The sequence below is a fragment of the Nuphar pumila genome, chromosome 13 (genome assembly GCF_984573655.1).
Source record: "Nuphar pumila chromosome 13, dmNupPumi1.hap1.1, whole genome shotgun sequence".
NCBI classification, from domain to species: Eukaryota; Viridiplantae; Streptophyta; class Magnoliopsida; order Nymphaeales; family Nymphaeaceae; genus Nuphar; species Nuphar pumila.
Genome location: NC_143261.1, coordinates 38,177,248 through 38,183,998, shown reverse-complemented (window position 1 = coordinate 38,183,998; position 6,751 = coordinate 38,177,248). Strand labels below are relative to the sequence as shown.

At 36.9% G+C, this 6,751-nt stretch overlaps 1 non-coding gene across 1 annotated transcript; it reads right to left on the bottom strand.

Annotated features, from left to right (window-relative positions):
* Positions 1-6,001: 6,001 nt before the first annotated feature.
* Positions 6,002-6,104, bottom strand: LOC149818265 (small nucleolar RNA R71). Its single transcript, XR_016427474.1, has one exon. It is a non-coding gene; the product is annotated as a small nucleolar RNA R71 (small nucleolar RNA).
* Between the last annotated feature and the right edge of the window lie 647 nt (positions 6,105-6,751).

Here is a 6,751-nt window from a genome sequence, read left to right as displayed (position 1 = left end):
AAAAAAAAAATTGTGCTGAATGAGAAAATTTTCATTGCTTAGGCATATATGTGTATTACTGTGCAGAAAATATACAAGTGAGAATAAAGGAGTAAAACATGAGAATACTTGACTTTCGGAGAAAAATCATGAACTAGCTACAATATTAGAAAAGTAAAGGAAAATAATTTTTACTGTGGTGGCATGAGATTTTTAAAATTGTTTTGAGAATATCAATTACATGAAATATTTATTACAACTGTATTCTTAAGAGCCTAATATTTTTGAAAGATCATCCTCGCATTTCATTGATGTTTGTGGGTAGCATCGCTGCAAACCCTCACGAGACCTTACTCGTCCACTAGTGTAAGCTAGGGGTTTAAAGGGCTTGTTGCATACGCTAAATGCAACCGTGATTCCTACGAAAGTGAGTTAGTATTATGCATTCATGCTTAGCATTTCTTGTCTTCGTGCATATCATAATTAGGGTTTGTTAAGGGACTAACAAACATTCAAGCATGAGGGTATTTGATGATGCATGAAATGCACATCATGTAAACAAGTTTTTCATGCATTTTGTATCAAGTTTAAGGTTTTAAACCCATGTTTAGATGTGTTTTGATAGTAAGGGGCTGTGGTTCGAATTTCAGAAAAATCGGAGTTAAAATGAGAGAGTTATGGCTATTTCAGTGTTTGGGCACGGATTTCAAGATGGATCGGATCCATATCCGACCCATTTAGGTTAAGTGGACCTTGGATCAACTCTTAGAAAGCCCAAAACCCAACCCACACGCCTATCCATATCCATTTCAAAAAGCTTTTCTGAAAACCCCCCAGAAAGAGGCGCCTAGAAAATATATTTTTTATAACAGTGTTTTTGCAAATTCCAAAAAGTATAAATATACTTTTTAGAGAAGCCCTAGGCGTCTTTGGCTGTGTTTGGATGCCCCTTGGAGTGAATCTACTCCAGCAACTCCTTCCTCTCCATCTCCCCCACGTGTTGGCCATTGAAGACCGGTCTATGCTTGATTTTCAAGCATATTTTCGATCTTTCTTTGTGTTCTTTTCATTTCTTTCTTGTTCCTTGCTGTAGTATTCACCATTTTCTGTATTTTTGCAGGTGTAGCAGAGGTGGAGACCATTAACCTTGGGCGGGAGTGCGAAACACACCACCAAGGTGAGCCGGCCCTACCTCCATCCGGCTTTCTACACCCTCCGATCGAGAATCGGCTCACATTCCATCGTCAGTGGATCTCCAACGTGTAGCAGCTGCAAAGATGCCATTTTTTGGTGAAGTACAGCATTCTCGAACTGCGTAGGACGTCCATCTCCAGCCACGGTCCGCTCTTCTTCATCCCCCCGGTCGTCGGATCTTCCAAAAGGTAGGTCTTCTTCTTCCTTCTCTTCTAGATAAAACCGAATTGGGTGTTGGTTTTCTTTTTATTTTATTTTCTGTGTGTTTCTTATTTTTATTTTTGTTTCAACCTTAGATTAGATTTCGTGCATAAGCCAGCACGTTAGATTAGGTTTATGTGTTTGTTTGATTCATTGAAATCGATATTTTTTAGATTTTTCATTCTCTTCATTAAAATCGGCTAGATCTTCATCTAGCCGATCCTTCAAATTTCTCATAGGGGTTCTTGGGTCTGTTCTACTGAAAAACCATTTAGAAAATAATTCATTTTGATTCATCTTAGTCGGTTTTTGTGTGGGTTGCATTTGATTTTGATTGAAAAGCAAAATCCAAAAATCGACTAGACTCATTCTAGCCGATTCTTGATTTTCACAAAAAAATAAATTTTTTATTTTGATATTTTTGTTTTGTCCAGCATGTGTACTGTGTTGTTTTGCTAAAAATCTCATTAGAAAATTTCATTTCAGTTTATTTTATTCGTGGGTTGTGCTTGTGTCTTATGTTGATTTTATTTTTGAAAAAGAAAAAAATCGGCTAGGATTATTCTAGTCGATCTTTGTGTTTTTGTTAAATGTATGTGTTGATGTGGGTAAACGGTGTAGTTGCTGTGTGTTTTAGGTGTTAACAGAAGTATATAGTTGTGTTAATTCATTTCATTCGTTTAGGATAGTTCTAAATAATCGTTTTTAGCATTTTGCGTTTTTGGTGTTTTGGATCTATTGAAAAACAAAAATTGCAAAAGTCGATTTTTCAATTCTTTATGTTCTTAATAAATTCCAGTATAGGGGTGTTCATGTTGGCATTTGTGGAGTTAGGAGTTCTTTTCATTATATTTTAATTTAGTTTTATCAAAATATTGGTTCCTTAGCAAGTAGTTTTTTTTTTAGTTTAAGTTTTTATTCTTTTTATTTTTTTTTAGTCTTCTTCTTCCCCAAAGAGGGGCGGCAGTCATTAGAGCTCCCCTTGAGATCTTGGTCGAATTTTTTAGCAAGTCTTAATTGTCATTAATTGAGTTAGGAAGGTGTCTAGGTTCAATGCATTAGGGTTTTCTTTCCTAGCCGTTTTTAGGGGTTAATTAAGTAGGTTTTGGGAATTAGGTTAGCATTAACTCCTAGGAAATCGTTTTTTCATTTATATCCTTTTATTCCCTAGGTAGATTTAATTCTTTTAATTTAGAAAGTAGCCCCTATTGAAGTTGGCGATTTTGGAAAAAGGAGGCCCTTCAAAAGTCGTGTGAAGCATTTAAGGAAAATTTGGAATTTTGAATGGGCATTAAAGAAGGAGTTATTCCTTAACTTTGGAAAGTGTTTTTGGCATTAAACAAAAATTCCAATCTAGGCTCCACGATTTCCATAGAGCATTAAAAGCACTTTAGTTCCATCTTGAAAAGCAAAAATCGTGGATTTCTAGATTGGCCTTTTCATTTTTCCAAAAGGAGCTTTAAAAGCAATTAAGGAGTGTAACCCCCTCTTTAAATGGGGCGATTTTTGAGAATCCAAAGCATTTCAAAGTTTGGAATTTGGTAATTATTACATTCATTTTCGAACCCTCTCCATTAAAATCGTTAACTTTGAATTAATTGTAGGAATTAGGAGATTACTACTTTAGTCTAGACCTAACCTAGTCAAACCGAGCCTAGGTCGAGTCAAACCCTAGTCTACACCCCCTTTGAGTCTAGTCAAAACCTAGCCTAGCCTAAGTCAAAGCCTAGACCACACCTAGGTCGAGTCTAAGACCAAAGCCCAACCTTAGTCAAGCTTAGTGGAGTCAACCCTAACCTAAGTTTAGGTCAACCTAGTCTACCTAACCTATCTAAGTCAAACCTAGTTGATTCAAACTTAGTCCAAGCCCACCTAAACCCAACCAACCCTAGTTGACTAGGTCAACCCTAAACCGAGTTCAACCTAGTCTTAATAAGCCTAAGTCCAAGACCAAGACCTAACCCGAGTCAAGTTCTAGTCTAACCCAGGGTGAGTCCAAACCGAGCCTAGGTCGAGTCAACTCCAGTCTAAGTCAAACCTAACCTAGGTTAAACCAAGTTGAGTCAACCTAAGCCAAGTTAACCCAACCCTATCCAAGGAAAACCGAGTCCACCTAAACCCAACCAAACCTAGTTGACTAAGTCAACTCAAAACCGAACCCAACTAGTTAGGTCAAACCTAAACCAAGTCCATACTAGTCCGAGTCGAGTCAAACATAGTTCGAACCTACCTAATCCAAACCGAGTTCTCCCAAACCAACCCGAACCTATCTACGTCAAAACCAAGCCTAGTCGAGTCAACCGAGTGAACCCTAACCCTAGCCTTCGTTCTTTAGTGAATTAATTTCATTTAGTATTATTTATTTTGATTTTTATACTAATTAGTTTATTTATCTACTTTAGTTTTAGTGTAGAAGTATGTGTGTGTATATCGTATTTGTTTCGTATGGGTGAAATGTGTTTTGTGAGTGTTTGAATTGGTAATTAGATATTATTTAACTTAGTAGTCGGATTGCATTTTATTGTTTAGCATAGTTGCATTTGCATTGTTAGTTAACGTAGTTCTAGTCATAAATTGCTTATCGTGTTTTGTTCGTCGTGCATTTAGTGTATTCATAATAATTATCTGCATATACACTGTTATACAGTGTCATTTAGATTGCATTAGGTTTGATTTGTCTTTTAGAGTGTTAAAATAGATTCATAAAGTGAATAGTGCACTCAAATAAAAACCAGATTTTTGCCCTGTCGCATTAGCATTATTTTCTGTGCAAAAATTCTGTGTTTTCCAAATTTTTTTCTTCTATTCACTTTATTGACGTGTTATTTAACTGCAGACCAAATTTCAGCTCATTCGGAGTTGATTTGGTCTGATTTTTAAGCGTTTTGCGAAAACCGCTTTTTCTGGATTTCAAATTATAGGACTTGCGATATCCTGATTTTTCCCAGATTTGAAACGCTTATAGCTAGAGTGCCAGATACTGTCTTTCAATTCTGTAAAAACTGTCAGTTTGTTTAATCTGTCAGTTGCAGAACAGAATAAATTTTGGGAAAATCGGACCTTGTTTTCCCTATCAAACAGTGGTTTTCCGATAACCTGTCAGAATGCTATTTTACACTAGTTAGGGGCAGTTTCGTAATTTTCTTAGTTTCGGCAATTTAGACTTGTTTTCAGTAGTTTCTGCATTTTAGGAGTTGCATAATCATCATCCAGCATTATTAGAATTAATTTGGTTAATTTTAGAATTAATTTAGTATTTTATTTAATTTTTGTTTGATAAATAGCATTTGTTTTATTATTTTCGTAAAAGTAGAATTAGTTTTAGTTATTGTTTGCATTATTAGAATAGAATACTAACTTTGTATTTTTCTGCATTTTTAGGTTGAAAAGCATATTAGTTTCCAGGGTTATTGTCCAAGTGCGAAGATTCTCTAATTGGCAAAAAGACGGAAATACCCTTGGTGTGGAGCAGAAGACTGAATGCTTGTTTATTTTGATTTTAGTGATTAATTGTGGTTGTATTAACTTTATAATTATAGATTGACATTTGTTATTAATAAATTAAATTTTCTAGAAATATCGTGATTAATTTATGTTCCCTGAGGATTCGACCCGCACTTACCACTTTGTGGAAAGTCGGTTTTATTGAAAATAATTGTTTTTAAAAGATCATTCAAAAATATCAACCAAATTTTTGGCACCGTTGCCGGGGAACGGCGAATTAATTACTTTTTTTTTTAGAGTTTAATTTATTAATTTGTTTTAGTTAGTTAATTAGTTGTTTTCTTTTTAGTTAGTAGGATTAGTAAGTGAATATAGGATTAACATAGTTAGTAAATATAGGATTCACGTTCTGTTCTTTCTAGGATTCACTTGAAATTCATTCTGCAAGGAGCGATTAGACAGGTGGGTTTTAGAAAAACTTAGTTTGTGATTTCCTGTATTTATCTTTTCAGTACTTTAGAGTAGTTTAAGTTGTTATTTCATTTACTTAGTTATATCATTCTGACATAATTAGTTGGCATATTTGTTTAGTAGTTGTTATTTTGTGTTATTTACATTTTAGTATCTGTGTGAGTTTTTTTTTTTTTTTTTTTTAGATTTAGGTCGTTTGCTTACATCTGGTCTTAGTACCAGTGTATGCAGGGGCGACGAGGTCTAGGAACCCCATTACACCCATTTGTTGACAACCCAGAGAGAATTTTACATTCTCATCGAAGTTCGGCAACAATGGCTGACATGGATCCTCCACCCCCAGTTCTTTCACGCCCTCTGCGGGAATACTTCATTCCCACAGACTATGTTCAGGCATCCTGCATTCGGAGACCCGATGTAGGAGCGCCGCATTATGAGATTAAGGCCAGCATTATTCAGATGCTTCCATCCTTTTATGGCCTTAGTCATGAGGATCCCTATCGACATTTAGATGAATTCCTCGAAATCTATTCTACTGTTAAGATACAGAATTTCGATGATGTTGCTTTAAGCTTGACTCTATTCCCCTTTTCATTGAAGGACAAAGCCAAGTATTGGCTAAAGTCCTTAGATTCTGTAGAAATAGAGTCATGGGATCAATTGCAGCAGGAGTTTCTTCGAAAATATTTCCCCGTTGGTCGTACGAACCAATATCGTAGAGCCATCACTAGCTTTTCAGAGCTAGATGGTGAGCGCTTTCATGAGACCTGGGAGAGAATGAAGGATCTCCTCAGGAAATGTCCCCATCATCAGGTGCCAAAATGGCAACTGGTGCAGAGCCTCTATGATGGATTGTCTGACAAGAATCATCAGATGATCGACTCTTCATGTGGAGGGACATTCATGCTGAAGAGCGAGGACGAAGCATGGAGGCTATTTGATACATTGGCCGAGAATTCACTCCACCACGCTTCGAGCTCTCATTCGGATAGAGCCACACCCAGCATTCAGAAGAAAGCTGGTGTTCTTGAGATTGGTCCATCTACTGCATTACAGTGCAAGGTAGACATGATTGCTCAGAAGCTGGACCAGCTTCTCTCAGGACCATCCACTACACAGCAGGTGTGTACTCTTTGTGCCAGTCCGGCACACGAGATCACTGAGTGCCCTTCGGTAGCTCAGTACCCTGAATTTGTTCAAGAACAAGTTCAGACAGCTCAGGGTTACGTCAGACCGCCGAATAACCCATTTTCATCGACATATAATCCGGGTTGGCGTAACCATCCAAATTTTTCATGGAAGAATCTACAGTCTTCCATGCAGATGCCTACATCCTCTCAGCCAGTTCGGCAGCCATCTTTTACTCAGTCATTTCAAAGACCAAACTATTCTCAGTCTTCTTCATCTTCGGTCACTCCCCCGATTCAGCAGGAGTCTGCCCCGCAGACATCTTTTGAGGAGA